This window comes from Cherax quadricarinatus, chromosome 70, assembly GCF_038502225.1.
Source record: "Cherax quadricarinatus isolate ZL_2023a chromosome 70, ASM3850222v1, whole genome shotgun sequence".
In the NCBI taxonomy this organism is placed as follows: domain Eukaryota; kingdom Metazoa; phylum Arthropoda; class Malacostraca; order Decapoda; family Parastacidae; genus Cherax; species Cherax quadricarinatus.
Window position 1 is genome coordinate 16,648,492 of NC_091361.1, and position 19,861 is coordinate 16,668,352.

Consider the following 19,861-nt stretch of genomic DNA (forward strand, 5'->3'; position numbering starts at 1 on the left):
TAGGGCTAACGTCACAGACCGTACCTCTAGCGCTGACGTCGCAGACCGTACCACTAGTGCTGACGTAACAGACCGTATGTGGCATGCAAAGAGTACGTAACCTTTATTCGGCGCATGTACACACCCTCATTTACAGGCTATCTCCCCCAACCAGCGAACCAGGTTGCTAAGAGTTGATGATGGGGCCCCGTCGTTCAACTAGTGACCAGGTTCTAGCCAATAAGAAGATGGTTTTGGCAATCGCAGAGGTTATGTGGGTACCACTCTCCTGTCTGCCCTTGTCATTCCCATTCTAGAGCTGGTTGAAGCACGGTCTGCTATCTTGTGGCTTCTATTTCTGCCTTGCTTACCGTGGAGTGCACTATACTTATCACTGTACATAGTGTACATATTGCTGTTCTAAATTGGTGAAGGATAATAAAAGTAAACTTTTTCTGCTGTGTTTATTTTGCTCCCATTACACCCGGGATAACAGGCCATTTGGATTCCTGGGTTGTAATACCGTACCTCTAGTGCTGACGTCACAGACTATACCTCTAGTGCTGACGTCACAGACTATACCTCTAGTGCTGACGTCACAGACTATACCTCTAGTGCTGACGTCACAGACCGTACCTCTAGTGCTGACGTCACAGACCGTACCTCTAGTGCTGACGTCACAGACCGTACCTCTAGTGCTGACGTCACAGACCGTACCTCTAGTGCTGACGTCACAGACCGTACCTCTAGTGCTAACGTCACAGACCGTACCTCTAGTGCTAACGTCACAGACCGTACCTCAAGTGCTGACGTCACAGACTATACCTCTAGTGTTGACGTCACAGACTATACCTCTAGTGCTGGCGTCACAGACTGTACCTCTAATGCTGACGTCACAGACCGTACCTCTAGTGCTGACGTCACAGACCTTACCTCTAGTGCTGACGTCACAGACCGTAGTTCTAGTACTGACGTCACAGATCGTACCTCCAGTATAGACATCACACCATATTTCTCTCGTATCTGTCAAATGCTTCCTCTGAAGTGTCAAGTTGCATAACACCTGAGGTCCGTTAATGTCTTATTACCCAAGTGAATAAGGAAAAATAGTGAGTGCTACATTACTCATAAAATCTTAATAACAGGATTGTAAACAAATCAGAGTACGGGTGGGGTTTGAACCCATGGCGAGTGAGACGTAAAACTCACACTGAGCCAGCTGGCTATAGTAAGAATTATCCAACTAGGTCTATTTATACATCACTGGAAGGTTAGCATGGGCCACCACTGTGGACACAAATGGAAGTTTTCACGGACTCACTTGCCATGAGTTCTAGCCCCACCAGTGCCGTGGAATGTTGCATTTTCTGGGACTCGTTGAACGCTATATTACCTGTGCGTAGTTACTTGTTTGTATCAGCAGTAGCAGAGTTAAGCTCGTAGTTCTCCTCTTCAGTACTCTGTTCATTATACATTTTTTTTTTAATTTCCAGTAGTTGCAAAACTTACTAATTCCTCTTATGATATATTCCACTGGTTAGCCACTCTATATAAGATTTTTTTATACTATTTTTCGTACTCTACCTCTTTCTAAGCTTGCAAATGCTTAGTGTTGATCATTCTTAGTGGTGGCTTCCTTGGCTCACACCCAAGACCATGAACCAGTCCTGTACTGGTTGTAGCTCATGGTCACCCATGAACCAGTCCTGTACTGGTTGTAGCTCATGGTCACCCATGAACCAGTCCTGTACTGGTTGAACCTCATGGCCGCCTCTGTTCACCCATCCATTTCTTGAACACTTTCCGTAACTATTATAATAATTTAAAACAAATTATATACATGAATATACAGACCTAAAGTCATTTAATATGTTAATATTACCTAGGCACTGAGTTCACTTTACTCAAATGGGCTTTCTAATATTTAAGAATCATACTTTCAACGACACCGTCCTATGGTTTAATGGGTCTTCCCTCACAACTCTTTTTAATAAATATAGCACAATATGGGCCATTTTCCATGTGTTTGCTAATTTGTCTTTCTCTAGAAAAATGTTCGTAACGTAAATCATCTGCGCTTTCTTTTTAAGATCCCAAGATGCAGCCTGTCTAGTAAGATTCTTTTTTTCTGCCTAGTATTACCTTTGTTACTGTCTAGTAGTAATTCTTTTTACTGTCTCCTTAGTTATTTTATTTTCGTCTTATTCGGCTAAACCACGGCAAGGATGGGGATTGAACTCGCGGCTGATATGATCATAAAACACCAAACCGGTTGGGATTAAAATCAACATAAAATTAGTTTTCATTTGTGAGTACAAATGTAAATACTTTTTGTCATCAATTTTCTTTGCTTTTTGTCGTACAAAATACAAAGAGAATTTGTATATTAATTTAAGGCCTCCTTGAATCTCTGACAGTATACAATATATATTCAAACAGCTTCGTTTAAACTTTGCTGTAACAACAGTTTAAGGTTTGGCACTGAAGATGAAGATCGTTCCCGCTAAGGTGGCGCCACCTCTCACGGATTACGCAAAGGCGAATCACTATTTTATTTCTTGTAAGTGGCAAGAGAATGAAACCATTGGTACACGAACAAAGGGATTCGAGATAACAGTTTGCTGTAGTAAAGTTGGTGTGTCTAGCACAAATAAACGTCACAATACCTCAGTACGAACAGGTTATATCCCACAAATTGTCAGATGGTTTTCACTTGGTGTTCCTAACCTAGCTGAACCTCCGTTGTTATTTATCAGTTTATACATATATTTACTTTAGCTGTAATGAAACAGTCATTGGTTGAAAAGAAATAGTGAATTCTAGGTGCATAAGAGGAGAGGGTCACCAATATGTTTACATCACCATAGACAAGGATTCCGGTCCAGGGATTTATCTCACATGACGTATGGACCACCAAGGACGGACTCCCCTACTTACCTACCTAACTCCTCCTCTCTCTCTCTCTCTCTCTCTCTCTCTCTCTCTCTCTCTCTCTCTCTCTCTCTCTCTCTCTCTCTCTCTCTCTCTCTCTCTCTCTCTCTTTTTACACAGGGTTTGACAAGGTTAAGGATCCCTAGCTTTATTGACAGCTATTTACAGGTTAAGGATTCCTAACTTTATTGGCAAGCTAAGAGCTGTTACCTACATCAGCTCATTTGAAAGCATTTTTATTGTTATGAGACATACAAGTAGGGAACAGGATGAAGTTGGAGCTATCTGTGGGTCAGCATTTTCATTTGATCAACTGACTTTATTTCGTTTACATCATTATGCTGTACGAATGTGTTCCATACACGAGTCATCCTGGGTATATATGATCACAGATGGAGTGATGTTCTGGAGAAGGGTACAGCCAGTGTGAAGTTGCTGCTTTCTGCCCGTCTTGTGGCATAAAAGGTTGTTTCATGCTGTCCTCGAAGTGGACCCAAGTGTGGTACTTTGACAATATTGGCCTTGTACATAACAGTAAGGCCACCCACATCACTCCTGTGTTGAAGGCTCTGCTGAAATGACAGATCTATCCAGGATGGCTCCAGGCGAGAGATAAGACGTCTTGCTCTGTTCTCTACTCTGTCAAGCAGTCGCAGATGAGAGGGGGGAGGGGCAGGCAAACCAAGAAAGTGGAGCATACTCTCTCTCTCTCTCTCTCTCTCTCTCTCTCTCTCTCTTTCTCTCATCCAGTGTACTTAACTATCTGAGGAGGATTGTGGGACGTAAACCACCTCGATAAATTGAGCAACTTGCCAAGACACGGTGGTAGTGTCGCAATACTTTAACGAGACACGTGTTCCCTCCGCTACCTCCACCACAACCTCAGTCACTAGATCAGTCTGGCTAAGTAACTAGAACCACAGTCATCATTCCAGCCATACACAACTAACAGAACTTTACACGCCAGCAAAACTACGCTATTTACCAGACATCTGGAACTATCAAAATCTTATTGTACAAGCCGAGCAAAATAGCAAACAGTTTGTTAACCAAGCTAAGTATCAGAAAAAGACAGAAATAATAAAAAAAACATGCAGGCTGTAGTCATTATGTCAGTCATACAGACCCGTAATCATTATACCAGCTATGCAGAGCAACATTCATTATATCAGCCATGTCGAGTTAGGCAAAGCAAGAGGAGTTATTTTCATCATCTCCAGCCAGAGAAAACCAGTCACTAGTAGAGGCTAGAACAATGATGGGTGAGTGGCATGGGTGAGAGCGATGGGTGGGTTGTATGGGGGACAGAATGAATGGTGAGTTGCAGGGGTGAGAGAGCGATGGGTGAGTTGTATGGGTGAGAGAATGATGGGTGGGTTGCAAAGCTGAGAGGATGATGGGTGGGCTCTATGGGTAAGAAAATGATGGGTGGATTACATAAGTAAGAGAATTATGGGTGGGCTGTATGGGTGAGTGAATGATGGGTGGGTTTTGGTCTAGAGTAATGGTCGGGTAAACTGAAGAGTTAACCGAACCATTACTCTAGACCACCAGAGACCCTGTTGTCTAACACAGTACATTAAGACTGAGTACTGACACAGTACATTAAGACTTAGTACTAACACAGTACATTAAGACTGAGTACTGACACAGTACATTAAAACTGAGTACTGACAATGTACATTAAAACTGAGTACTGACACAGTACATTAAGACTGAGTACTGACACAGTACATTAAGACTGAATACTGACACAGTACATTAAGACTGAGTACTGACAATGTACATTAAGACTGAGTACTGACAATGTACATTAAGACTGAGTACTGACAATGTACATTAAGACTGAGTACTGACAATGTACATTAAGACATTAAGAATGAGGCACAGCATGTGATATGGGAGCCTGTCATGTATTGTACTGTCACTGTTGTTGGTCATTACACTGTCACTGTTGTTGGTCATTACACTGTCACTGTTGTTGGTCATTACACTGTCACTGTTGTTGGTCATTACACTGTCACTGTTGTTGGTCATTACACTGTCACTGTTGTTGGTCATTACACTGTCACTGTTGTTGGTCATTGCACTGTCACTGTTGTTGGTCATTACACTGACATTGTTGTTGGTCATTACACTGTCACTGTTGTTGGTCATTGCACTGTCACTGTTGTTGGTCATTACACTGTCACTGTTGCTGGTCATTACACTGTCACTGTTGCTGGTCATTACACTTCACTATTGTTGGTCATTACACTGTCAAGGTTGTTGGTCATTGCACTGTCACTGTTGCTGGTCATTACACTGTCACTGTTGCTGGTTATTACACTGTCACTGTTGCTGGTCATTACACTGTCATTGTTGCTAGTCTTTACACTGTCACAGTTGCTGGTCATTGCACTGTCACAGTTGCTGGTCATTACACTGTCACTGTTGCTAGTCATTACACTGTCACTGTTGGTGGTCATTACACTGTCACTGTTGTTGGTCATTACACTGTCATAATTGCTGGTCATTACACTGTCATGATTGCTGGTCATTACACTGTCACTGTTGCTGGTCATTACACTGTCACAGTTGCTGGTCATTGCACTGTCACTGTTGCTAGTCATTACACTGTCACTGTTCCTGGTCTTTACACTGTCACTGTTGCTGGTCATTACACTGTCACAGTTGCTGGTCATTACACTGTCACTGTTGCTAGTCATTACACTGTCACTGTTCCTGGTCTTTACACTGTCACTGTTGCTGGCCATTACACTGTCACTGTTGCTAGTCATTACACTGTCACTGTTGCTGGTCTTTACACTGTCACTGTTGCTGGCCATTACACTGTCACTGTTGCTAGTCATTACACTGTCACTGTTCCTGGTCTTTACACTGTCACTGTTGGTGGTCATTGCACTGTCACTGTTGCTAGTCATTACACTGTCACTGTTCCTGGTCTTTACACTGTCACTGTTGCTGGCCATTACACTGTCACTGTTGCTAGTCATTACACTGTCACTGTTCCTGGTCTTTACACTGTCACTGTTGCTGGTCATTACACTGTCATAATTGCTGGTCATTACACTGTCATGATTGCTGGCCATTACACTGTCATGATTGCTGGTCATTACACTGTCATGATTGCTGGTCATTACACTGTCACTGTTACTGGTCATTACACTGCCATGATTGCTAGTCATTACACTGTCATGATTGCTGGTCATTACACTGTCATGATTGCTGGTCATTACACTGTCATGATTGCTGGTCATTACACTGTCATGATTCCTGGTCATTACACTGTCATGATTGCTGGTCATTACACTGTCATGATTGCTCACACTGAGTCTACCCTGAATTTAGTCTAATGTTATATAATCAGCTGAGACTGAAACCGAGTTTACGGGTGAGGATTCAAGCCTAGTTTACCCGCCCTATTGGCCTCATCTCGGATTTTAAGAAACTTGAAAACCCGCTGAGTCAAGCCTGGGTAATTCAGGATGCGACCTACACTAGTCGGTTAATACCCACGTATCTACTAACTGTTAGGTGAACAGGGACAGCCGGAATCTTAAGGAATTACGCCCTAATGTTTCCTTTCTTGCAGGGGATCGAACCACGGACCTCAGTGTGTGAGCTGAGTACGCTAGCAACCGAGCTACGGCGATCCGTTACTGGCAACGTCTCGCCCACACAGTGGAGTTAATTTGAAGCATTTTTATATATTAATATTATGAATATTCTTATAGGTTATGATGTACGCCCCGAGAGTGGATATTAAGTCAGCGAGGCGAACAATGTCAGGGGTGAGCACAAGAACCTGTGTTGTAATGGATATGGACACTATATTATTGCTCCTGTCTGGCCCAGGCTCCAGCACCACTCCATCACCCACGACATCCACACAGTCAACGCTAGACAGTCATTGGTCAAATGATCGGAATAGCCATAGACAATATAATATTTTACAATCAAAATGTATTCGTTTGGTCTGCTATTTTCTGTAATAAACTCTGAGGGTTTCCGCTTGATACCCAATACAGTTTGAGAGAGATTATGAGGGTGTGGTTCCTACATTAGTTTACGTGCGACCAGCAATAATAGTCTGGTTGATCAGGCCCTGATCCACCGGGAGGCCTGGTCGTGGACCGAGTCGCGGGGGGGGGGTTGATCCCCGGAAACCCCACCAGGTAGACTCCAGGCAGGTAGGTTGTACTTCTGTTCTCCAGCGTCATTATCCAGAACCTCCTTAATCTTGAACTTCTCTTATTACTCATGTATAATTGTTTCAGTCTCTTTGGCTCAATTCCTTGTTATCCTTGTATATTTTTTCCGATGCTCTTAGCCTCTCTGCACCTCTGGGTAAAAGCTATGGCTCACTCTGTTCTTACCGTTGTTGCTTTTGCTCCTGGGTACGAAGCTCTCCTCTACTCCCCTCCACTTTTTTTTTTTACACAGGGTTTGACAACGTTAGGTTAAGGATCCCTAGCTCTATTGACAAGCTATTTACAGGTTAAGGATTCCTAACTTTATTGGCAAGCTATGAGCTGTTACCTACATCAGCTCATTTGAAAGCATTTTTATTGTTATGAGACATATAAGTAGGGAACAGGATCAAGTTGGAGCCATCTGTGGGCCAGCATTTTCATTTGATCAACTGACTTTATCTCGTTGACATCATTATGCTGTACGAATGTGTTCCATACACGAGTCATCCTGGGTATATAGGATCTCAGATGGAGTGAAGTTCTGGAGAAGGGTACAACCAGAGTCAAGTTGCTGCTTTCTGCCCGTCTTGTGGCATGAAAGGTTGTTTCATGCTGTCCTCGAAGTGGATCCAAGTGTGGTACTTTGACAATATTGGCCCTGTACATAACAGTAAGGCCACCCACATCCCTCCTGTGTTGAAGGCTCTGCTGAAATGACAGATCTATCCAGGATGGGTCCAGGCGAGAGATGAGACGTCTTGCTCTGTTCTCTACTCTGTCAAGCAATCGCAGATGAGAGGGGGGAGGGGCAGGCAAACCAAGAAAGTGGAGCATTCTCAAGGTGTGAGCGTACTTGTGCCTTATACAGAATCTTGCAACCTCTACTGTCAAGCAGATGCGAGATACGGCGAAGTGCTGTAAGCTTCCTGGCTGCCTTATTTTCAAGATTTACAACATGGTTCCTCATAGTCAGTTTAGAGTCAAATTTCACCCCAAGGATATCAACTTCTTCTCCAGGTGCCAACACCCTCCCATTCATCCTTACTACTGCACCAGCATTACCATCATGGTACCTAGAGACCATCATCATTAGCGTTTTCTCAGGTGCAAATGTTACTTGCCATCTATTTCCCCAAGCTGATATAGCTCTTAGCTGGTGATTGATGTAGCTTAGAGCAGCTGGCATTTCTTCTCTTGGATAAGTGAATGTCAGTGTACAGTCGTCTGCATATGAATGGGATTCTAGGATGAGATGAAGAAGGTCATTGAAGTAGACATTCCATAACAATGGTCCCAGCACTCTTCCTTGTGGAACACTTGCTCCAATAGGATGTCTTGCTGATTCCGTTCCATTGAGAACTACCCTTAGAGATCTACCATGAAGGTAATCACTGAGGAGACATAGCGTAAAGCCTGCAATTCCCAGTGCTTGAAGTTTTGCTAAGATGCCCTGGTGCCACACCCGGTCGAAAGCAGCAGCAATGTCCATTGCTACCACACAGCTGACTTTGGATTCATCCAGTGACTGGTGCCACTTAGTGGAGAGGCTTAACAACAGATCAGCAGCAGAGTAACCTTTCCTGAAGCCATATTGATGGTCACAAAGTAGGGAGTGGTAGTCAAAAAACTGTCATTTGTCTTGAGATTATTGTCTCAAGGATCTTACTAGTGATTGATAGGAGTGACACTGGTCTGCAGTTGCTGATTTCTGATCTGCTCTTCTTTTTGTGAACAGGGACTACATTTGCCTCTTTCCACAGAGAGGGCCATTTACACTGTACTAGGCAGTGCTGAAAGATGTGAGTTAGAGGTGCTGCTAGCTGGTCTGCACATCTCAGCAATCTTGGGCTCAACTTGTCTGGGCCCACAGCCTTTTCTTGGTCAAGCGATTTAAGAAGGAAATGCACCTCCTCCTGCCTTATTGTCACCACTGACAGTTTGACACAGTTCTTGCAGCTAGCCAAGGAGGGTCCCTTGCTGGATCAGGAACTTGCATTTTGGTAGGAAAGTGTTCGGCAAAGAGGTCCGCCTTCTCATGACTACTATTTAGAGGTGGTCCCATCCTGTCGATTTAAAGGTGGAATTAGTTCATCAGGCAGATAACCTTGTCTGTCCTTGACCAGGGACCACACCCTACCTGATGCTAGCTTTCTTTTTGTGTCCACCTCCCATTTAGTAATGGTTCACTTTTGAACGTCACCCATATGCCTACAGGCTTGCCTGTGCAAATTCCTGTTATAGGTGGTGGGATGTCTCTTATACATTCGCCATGCTTTGTACGTACTTAGCAGTAGCAGCCTCTCTACAACGAAAGCCAAACCAAGGCTGATCTGTAGGCTTCGTCACATACTGCCGGTGAGGAATGTGTTCTTGTTGTAGATTAAGGATGTGTCCAGTGAAGGCTTTCACTTGGTTGTCAACATCCCCTTGGAGAAGAGCATTCCAATCGGTGGCGGCGAGCTCAGAGCAAAGGGCTGGCCAATTACCTCTTTCCCATAGCCAAGTTGTGGGTGTGGACTCCTCACCTCGTTCTGTTGGGATCTTAAGTGTCGTAAAAACAGCCTTGTGGTCAGATGATCCAACGTAGCCGAGGGGTTGACAAGTGACCATACCTTCTGCCAGATCACTCACTACCGGGTCAAGGAAGGAGCCAGAGATGTGAGTAGGGAAATCAACAAAGTTTCTCATGTCAAATACTGCAAGAAGGTCATCAAAGTTCCCCTGTATAAGGTGTTGGTTGAGGTCACCAACAATTATGATATGTTGACAGTTGTGTTGTAGCAGAAGGGAGTCCATATTTTCCATTAGGAAGTTGATGGGGTCTGCATGTTGCCACTGAGGTCTGTACATTGCACATGCTAGTACAGAGGTACTAGTGTTTATGCAGAGCTTGAAGAACATCATTTCAAGATGAGTAGGGGTGGCAACATTAATTAATGTGCTGGGCATGAACACTTTTAGAGAAGCACACAGCAACACTTCCTCCTTCCGGTCACATACTCCTCCATCTCGTTCATTGTCTTCTCTAGTTTTCTTTCGCACTGCACCTCATTCAGGAACTGTTTCATGTCTATGTTGTATCTTCTTTCGATGTGTGAAGTTTGTGCACTCACCAATATGTGGTTGCAGGGGTCGATTCACAGCTCCTGGTCACGCCTCTTCGATAGTCGTTACTTTGCCACGCCCTCCACGCTCCAAGAGCATAATCATACCTCTTCTTAAAGCCGTGTGGATCCTACCTCCACTACTTCACTCGCCATATTGTTCCACTTCCTAACATCCCTGTCTGAGAGTTCAACGTCCAGTTGTGTCCCATTGTTCCTGTATCCCTTTTCTGAAACATTGCAGCTCTGTCCACCTTGTCAATTGTGTGTGTTAGTTACCATTTTGTCCAAGGCACATGTCGATTAGACATAAGGCCTGTTGTATGTTGTGAGGAAAAAGTTCAATAGATAGGAGTAGCGAGGGAGTATATAGTAACAATAGTTTCATTGCCGGTTACTTGTTAAGGTAGGGTAAGTCCAGCTCCCGCTATTCCCCCCCCCCCTTTTTTCCCCCTCCCTGAAAGTGATAGTTTGATTGCCGGCTGCTTGTTAAGGTAAGGTCAGTCTAGCTCCCGCTATCCCTTCCCCTCCCTCTTCCCCTTCCCCCCGAAAGGTGACGTGTGGGGCTCCGGTCAAACAGTAAATCACTCGACTCACAGCTCCCAACACTACTGTAAGTGCACGCCTGATCATATTTTAGTGGACTTATTGGTTGAAAGCTTCACTTTTGACCAATAATTAACTTAGTCCTTTCATTCTTTATCTGTTAAATGTTTTAATAATCAACACATCTTTTAGGTATTGTACTTATCATGGAGAGTGATTTCTTAAGCAGTGGGTAATCTGTCTCTCTCTACAGCTTGGAATGACAGAGAGGGTCACCTGCCAACCAACGAGAAGAATAGAAGGAGACAGACTAACGTCCTGAGACGTCCCATGTTTAGTCTACTTACCTGTTATGTAAGCCAACACAGGACCTAACCCCTCATCATAACAGTGGTAACGAACCTGTTTTCCTGTCATCTGAAGTAATTACACACGGCTATACTCTGTGAAGAACGAGCCAGTGGTGGTCACCAACACCTGCTACCCCCCCCCCCCACATCAGCAACGGCTACGATTTCAACAACACTCAGTGTCACCAACACCTGACACCCCATTACCACCATATACCTATATTAGCATTGAGTTCAAATGTAATTTTTTTCATTTCAATTTTCATTTTTCTTTCAATTAGGATACCAATTCATGTTTTATTGTTTTACATTTTCCGTTTCTAAATAATAAAGTGTTTATCATTGTCTGTTATTATTTCTTTTTCTATTCATTAATTTTGCTGAGGAGGAGCCAGCCTTGGTAATACTGACTGAAGTTGTTACAGGGCTGAGTAAACCTTCACAAGTGGCGACCCTGCCAGGATCAACTCTACTGAATCAAGATTCAATTCCATCTTGAATCTACCATTGGAACTTCAACGCCACATACCACAGATGGTTACCACCAGCCATGAGTAATCATTCTCTATGGTAGGACTACGGTACAGGCATTTAAAAGATTTGGTGATTGTTATAGTCTCAATTTATTGTAAGTCAAGTCAGGCAGGATATAATATTTAATTCTGCCACTTTTTCGAGCTTGAAACACTTTGGAGGATTAGATTCTAGGGACCCGAGATTTTCCAGTGACAATTTGTTTCATTGAGCTCTTTATTATATCAAGGGAACTGTCGTAGGACACTCTTGATTTGTGGGTGAGAAGATTGGATGGTCAAGTGACCCCATTCTACTTACTGTTTGCTCGGAGCTGGCATAGAACCCTCCGTTTTAATTAATACATATTGTTTAATTGAAGTAGGGATCGAGCCCTCTGGTTTATTTACAATTTGAGCGGAGCAGGAATTGAACCCTCTGTTTTCTTTAATACCCGTTTCATTTCCCCTGATAGTTTAAGTTATTCTTGCAAGTATGGAGGAATACCAGTTTTGGATGAACGCTGGAAGTAAGTTAGGAATAACAGGGAAAAATTTAGAATCTTTCATTAGTGCTAAGATCCAGGAAAGACTTGAAAGAGAGAGAGAGAGAGAATCGAAAGAGAAGAGAATAAGGAGAGAGAAAGAATAGAAAGAGAGAAACAAGAAAGACAGTTACAAAGAGAAAGAGAGGATAAAAAGGAGAGAGAGAGAATAGAAAGAGAAAACCAAGATAGACAGTTAGAAATGGAGAGAGAAGACAAAAAGGAGCGTGATAGACTTGATCGTGAGGAGAGAGCTAGAGTACGTGAGGAACAAGCTAAAGTACATGAGGAACAAGTTAAATTAAGAGAACTTGAGGAAAGAGCAAAGGATAGAGAAGTTGAGGAAAGAGCTAGAGAATGTGAGGAAAAAGCTAGAGAACGTAATTTTTTTCATTTCATTTTTCATTTTTCTTTCAATTAGGATACCCATTCATGTTTTATTATTTTACATTTTCCGTTTCTAAATAATAAAGTGTTTATCATTGTCTGTTATTATTTCTTTTTCTATTCATTAATTTTCCTGAGGAGGAGCCAGCCTTGGTAATACTGACTGAAGTTGTTACAGGGCTGAGTAAGCCTTCATATATGTGTGTGTGTGTGTGTATGTGGATGAGTGTGGGTGAGAGTGAGCATGTGTGTGTGTGTGTCTATGTGTGTGTGAGTGTACTCACCTAGTTGTACTCACCTAGTTGAGGTTGCAGGGGTCGAGTCCAAGCTCCTGGCCCCGCCTCTTCACTGGTCGCTACGTGTGTGTGTTATTTGTGTTTGTGTGTGTATTTGTGTGTGTGTGTGTGTATTTGTGTGTGTGTATGTGTGTGTTTGTCTGAGTGTGTGTGTATGTATGTGTATATGCATATATATGGAGCTCAGCTTATGCATACATGTACATATTTGTACGTCCATCAGTTTACATGTGAGTGTATTAACTGAATACAAATAACCTGCGCACAGGAAAGAGAAAAACTTATGACGACGGTTGGGTCTGTCCTGGAGTGTTCAGGAGTCACACTGACAGAAGAGACTGAGAGAGTCAGTATATATGAGGAGGACAAGGACGGGAGAAAGAGAGGAGGAAAAAGTAGTGGTAATGTTGGTAGTGGAAGTAGTAGTAATGCTGGTAGTGGCAGTCGTGGTAATGCTGGTAGTGGCAGTAGTGGTAATGGTGGTAGTGGCAGTAGTGGTAATGCTGGTAGCAGAAGTAGTGGTAGTGGTAATGCTCGTAGTAGTAGTAGTAGTTGTGGTAATGCTGGTAGTAGTAGTAGTAGTAGTTTCAATGCTGGTAGTAGAACTAGTGGTAGTGGTAATGCTGGTAGTAGAAATAGTAGTAGAAGCAGTACTACATCCACTACCAGTATTACCACTACCACTACTTTTTCCTCCTCTCTTCCTCCCATCACTGATCCTCCTCTCTCCCGTCCCTGATCCTCCTCTCTCCCGCCCCTGATCCTCCTCTCTCCCGTCCCTGACCCTCCTCTCTCCCGTCCCTGATCCTCCTCTCTCCCGCCCCTGACCCTCCTCTCTCCCGTCCCTGACCCTCCTCTCTCCCGTCCCTGATCCTCCTCTCTCCCGTCCCTGACCCTCCTCTCTCCCGTCCCTGATCCTCCTCTCTCCCGCCCCTGATCCTCCTCTCTCCCGTCCCTGACCCTCCTCTCTCCCGTCCCTGATCCTCCTCTCTCCCGCCCCTGATCCTCCTCTCTCCCGTCCCTGACCCTCCTCTCTCCCGTCCCTGATCCTCCTCTCTCCCGCCCCTGACCCTCCTCTCTCCCGTCCCTGACCCTCCTCTCTCCCGTCCCTGATCCTCCTCTCTCCCGTCCCTGATCCTCCTCTCTCCCGCCCCTGACCCTCCTCTCTCCCGTCCCTGACCCTCCTCTCTCCTGTCACTGACCCTCCTCTCTTCCGTCCCTGACCCTCCTCTCTCCCGTCCCTGACCCTCCTCTCTTCCGCCCCTGACCCTCCTCTCTCCCCTCCCTGACCCTCCTCACTCCCGTCCCTGACCCTCCTCTCTCCCGTCCCTGACCCTCCTCTCTTCCGCCCCTGACCCTCCTCTCTCCCGTTCCTGACCCTCCTCTCTCCCGTCCCTGACCCTCCTCTCTCCCGTCCCTGACCCTCCTCTCTCCCGTCCCTGACCCTCCTCTCTCCCATCCCTGACCCTCCTCTCTCCCATCCCTGACCCTCCTCTCTCCCGTCCCTGATCCTCCTCTCTCCCGTCCCTGATCCTCCTCTCTCCCGTCCCTGACCCTTCTCTCTCCCGTCCCTGACCCTCCTCTCTCCCGTCCCTGACCCTCCTCTCTCCCGTCCCTGACCCTCCTCTCTCCCGTCCCTGACCCTCCTCTCTCCCGTCCCTGACCCTCCTCTCTCCAGTCCCTGAACCTCCTCTCTCCCGTCCCTGACCCTCCTCTCTCCCATCCCTGACCCTCCTCTCTCCCGTCCCTGACCCTCCTCTCTCCCGTCCCTGACCCTCCTCTCTCCCGTCCCTGATCCTCCTCTCTCCCGTCCCTGACCCTCCTCTCTCCCGTCCCTGACCCTCCTCTCTCCCGTCCCTGACCCTCCTCTCTCCCGTCCCTGACCCTCCTCTCTCCCGTCCCTGACCCTCCTCTCTCCCATCCCTGACCCTCCTCTCTCCCGTCCCTGACCCTCCTCTCTCCCGTCCCTGACCCTCCTCTCTCCCGTCCCTGACCCTCCTCTCTCCCGTCCCTGACCCTCATCTCTCCCGTCCCTGACCCTCCTCTCTCCCGTCCCTGACCCTCCTCTCTCCCGTCCCTGACCCTCCTCTCTCCCGTCCCTGACCCTCCTCTCTCCTGTCCCTGACCCTCCTCCCTCCCGTCCCTGACCCACTCTCCCCTCCCTGACCCTCCTCTCTCCCGTCCCTGACCCTCCTCGCTTCTGTCCCTGACCTTCTTCTCTTCCATCCCTGAACCTCCTCTCTCCCGTCCCTGACCCTCCTCTCTCCCGTCCCTGACCCTCCTCTCTCCCATCCCTGACCCTCCTCTCTCCCATCCCTGACCCTCCTCTCACCCACCCCTGACCCACATCTCTCCCGTCCCTGACCCTCCTCTCTCCCATCCCTGACCCTCCTCTCTCCCGTCCCTGATCCTCCTCTCTCCCGTCCCTGACCCTCCTCTCTCCCGTCCCTGACCCTTCTCTTTCCCTTCCCTGACCCTCCTCTCTCCCGTCCCTGACCCTCCTCTCTCCCGTCCCTGACCCTCCTCTCTCCCGTCCCTGACCCTCCTCTCTCCCGTCCCTGACCCTCATCTCTCCCGTCCCTGACCCTCCTCTCTCCCGTCCCTGACCCTCCTCTCTCCCGTCCCTGACCCTCCTCTCTCCCGTCCCTGACCCTCCTCTCTCCTGTCCCTGACCCTCCTCTCTCCCGTCCCTGACCCTCTCTCCCGTCCCTGACCCTCCTCTCTCCCGTCCCTGACCCTCCTCGCTTCTGTCCCTGACCTTCTTCTCTTCCATCCCTGAACCTCCTCTCTCCCGTCCCTGACCCTCCTCTCTCCCGTCCCTGACCCTCATCTCTCCCATCCCTGACCCTCCTCTCTCCCGTCCCTGACCCTCCTCTCACCCACCCCTGACCCACATCTCTCCCGTCCCTGACCCTCCTCTCTCCCATCCCTGACCCTCCTCTCTTCCGTCCCTGATCCTCCTCTCTCCCGTCCCTGACCCTCCTCTCTCCCGTCCCTGACCCTTCTCTTTCCCTTCCCTGACCCTCCTCTCTCCCGTCCCTGACCCTCCTCTCTCCCATCCCTGACCCTCCTCTCTCCCATCCCTGACCCTCCTCTCTCCCGTCCCTGATCCTCCTCTCTCCCGTCCCTGATCCTCCTCTCTCCCGTCCCTGACCCTTCACTCTCCCGTCCCTGACCCTCCTCTCTCCCGTCCCTGACCCTCCTCTCTCCCGTCCCTGACCCTCCTCTCTCCCATCCCTGACCCTCCTCTCTCCCGTCCCTGATCCTCCTCTCTCCCGTCCCTGACCCTCCTCTCTCCCGTCCCTGACCCTCCTCTCTCCCGTCCCTGACCCTCCTCTCTCCCATCCCTGACCCTCCTCTCTCCCGTCCCTGACCTTCCTCTCTCCCGTCCCTGACCCTCCTCTCTCCCGTCCCTGACCCTCCTCTCTCCCATCCCTGACCCTCCTCTCTCCCATCCCTGACCCTCCTCTCTCCTGTCCCTGACCCTCCTCTCACCCACCCCTGACCCACATCTCTCCCGTCCCTGACCCTCCTCTCGCCCGTCCCTGACCCTCCTCTCTCCCGTCCCTGACCCTCCTCTCTCCCGTCCCTGATCCTCCTCTCTCCCGTCCCTGACCCTCCTCTCTCCCGTCCCTGACCCTTCTCTCTCCCTTCCCTGACCCTCCTCTCTCCCGTCCCTGACCCTCCTCTCTCCCATCCCTGACCCTCCTCTCTCCCGTCCCTGATCCTCCTCTCTCCCGTCCCTGATCCTCCTCTCTCCCTTCCCTGACCCTTCTCTTTCCCGTCCCTGACCCTCCTCTCTCCCGTCCCTGACCCTCCTCTCTCCCGTCCCTGACCCTCCTCTCTCCCGTCCCTGACCCTCCTTTCTCCCGTCCCTGACCCTCCTCTCTCCCATCCCTGACCCTCCTAGCTTCCGTCCCTAACCTTCTTCTCTTCCATCCCTGAACCTCCGCTCTCCCGTCCCTGACCCTCCTCTCTCCAATCCCTGACCCTCCTCTCTCCCGTCCCTGACCCTCCTCTCTCCCGTCCCTGACGCTCCTCTCTCCCGTCCCTGACCCTCCTCTCTCCCGTCCCTGATCCTCCTCTCTCCCGTCCCTGACCCTCCTCTCTCCCGTCCCTGATCCTCCTCTCTCCCGTTCCTGACCCTCCTCTCTCCCGTCCCTGAGCCTCCTCTCTCCCGTCCCTGAGCCTCCTCTCTCCCGTCCCTGACCCTCCTCTCTCCCGTCCCTGACCCTCCTCTCTCCCGTCCCTGACCCTCCTCTCTCCCGTCCCTGACCCTCCTCTCTCCCGTCCCTGACCCTCCTCTCTCCCATCCCTGACCCTCCTCGCTTCCGTCCCTAACCTTCTTCTCTTCCATCCCTGAACCTCCTCTCTCCCGTCCCTGACCCTGCTCTCTCCCGTCCCTGACCCTCCTCTCTCCCATCCCTGACCCTCCTCTCTCCCGTCCCTGACCCTCCTCTCTCCCGTCCCTGACCCTCCTCTCTCCCGTCCCTGACCCTCCTCTCTCCCGTCCCTGACCCTCCTCTCTCCCGTCCCTGACCCTCCTCTCTCCCGTCCCTGATCCTCCTCTCTCCCGTCCCTGACCCTCCTCTCTCCCGTCCCTGATCCTCCTCTCTCCCGTCCCTGACCCTCCTCTCTCCCGTCCCTGACCCTCCTCTCTCCCGTCCCTGACCCTCCTCTCTCCCGTCCCTGACCCTCCTCTCTCCCATCCCTGACCCTCCTCTCTCCCGTCCCTGACCTTCCTCTCTCCCGTCCCTGACCCTCCTCTCTCCCGTCCCTGACCCTCCTCTCTCCCGTCCCTGACCCTCCTCTCTCCCGTCCCTGACCCTCTCTCCCGTCCCTGACCCTCCTCTCTCCCGTCCCTGACCCTCCTCTCTCCCGTCCCTGACCCTCTCTCCCGTCCCTGACCCTCCTCTCTCCCGTCCCTGACCCTCCTCGCTACCGTCCCTGACCGTCTTCTCTTCCATCCCTGAACCTCCTCTCTCCCGTCCCTGACCCTCCTCTCTCCCGTCCCTGACCCTCTTCTCTCCCATCCCTGACCCTCCTCTCTCCCATCCCTGACGCTCCTCTCTCCCATCCCTGACCCTCCTCTCTCCCATCCCTGACGCTCCTCTCTCCCATCCCTGACCCTCCTCTCTCCCGTCCCTGACCCTCCTCTCTCCCGTCCCTGATCCTCCTCTCTCCCGTCCCTGACCCTCCTCTCTCCCGTCCCTGACCCTTCTCTCTCCCTTCCCTGACCCTCCTCTCACCCACCCCTGACCCTCCTATCTCCCGTCCCTGACCCTCTCTTCCGTCCCTGACCTTCCTCTCTCCCATCCCTGAACCTCCTCTCTCCCGTCCCTGACCCTCCTCTCTCCCGCCCCTGACCCTCCTCTCTCCCGTCCCTGACCCTCCTCTCTCCCGTCCCTGACCCTCCTCTCTCCCACCCCTGACCCTCCTCTCTCCCGTCCCTGACTCTCCTCTCTCCCGTCCCTGACCCTCCTCTCTCCCACCCCTGACCCTCCTCTCTCCCGTCCCTGACCCTCCTCTCTCTCGTCCGTGACCCTCCTCTCTCCCGTCCCTGACCCTCCTCTCTCCCGTCCCTGACCCTCCTCTCTCTCGTCCCTGACCCTCCTCTCTCCCATCCCTGACCCTCCTCTCTCCCACCCCTGACCCTCCTCTCTCCCGTCCCTGACCCTCCTCGCCCCTACTTATACTGGTTCCCTCACTCTCTTCTGTCAGAGTGACTTATAAATGGACCAAGACGGACCGAAGCGTCGTCACATGAGCTCATCTCTCCTATGTGAGGTTTATTTGTGTATTGTTCCAGTCACGGTATTGTGCTGTTTTATTCTTTATGAATTATCACTCGCGATAATTAGCGAGTGATTCCCACTGGACACATAACTTAAAATACGTAAATGTCTGGCATTTATTAAAAAAAAAAAACTCTATGATACCAATAGATTGATCTAAATGAAACTCTGAAGTTATTCCACTATGAACGAAACATTGTAAACTAGAGTATTAAAAATATTTGGTTTAAATTCAGCGTAATATTTATCGAAGATTTTAGCTGAAAACAAAATATCTCATGAACGGCTGGAGTGAATTGTGATAAACTGTACATGAAATATGTTTAATATATTTTACAGGTCACTAATAAAGCAGATCTTCCTCCTTGTAATAAACGTTGATGTTGAAAGTTAGAAGCCGACCAGAATAACCATTTTCTACTTACTGAATAGAATCCAGCGATTCAGAGTTATTTAACTATGTCAGTATAGTGGCAAATTTGCAACTAGAGTTGCAAATCTGGCTGTACAATTGCAAATTTGCAAGTGTACAGCCAAAGCAAACTGGGCATCAGCCTTCTTATAAACTACCTCAGTGTCAGAAGAGGAATACTGCAGTAAATGAATGGAAATCAATATAGCAGTTTAATAAAATTAGCAAATTGAAACTTATGCAGCTTAGAAAACAATACGAATTTTCTTTTGGGCGAAACACATCAGTGTTAAAAGTTTGAAGGTGATCAGAAGAGCCATTCTCCAGGTATCACATGGACTCCTATGATTTCAAGTATATTAACAACGATAGTATGACAAATATACGCTCACATAGCTAAACCTTAGAGAATATAATCTTTGTTATATGGTACATCAGCCATTAACAATTGAAGATAATTAAAGGAGACACAGTCAAGATACTACATAGGATAATAAACCGTTTAAAAAAATGGTAAGTTGGCACCAACATTCTCCAAACACTATTCCAAACATTTTCTATTATATACCTGAAGTTTTAAACCTGTCAGAAGAGGCTAAAATCTGGAATATCTATATAAACACCACTGAGCAAAGGGCACCTTGAGATGCCAACAGTTGTACGACATTTTTCTCTGTTTACATCGCACCTGCGTTGTAAGTTTCAAGCAGATCAGACGAAGTATACTTGAGTCCTAAGCTAAACATTGATAGAAGACTAAAAATGGAAACCTCTTAAAGGTATCCCTTCGGGGATACTTGATTGTTAA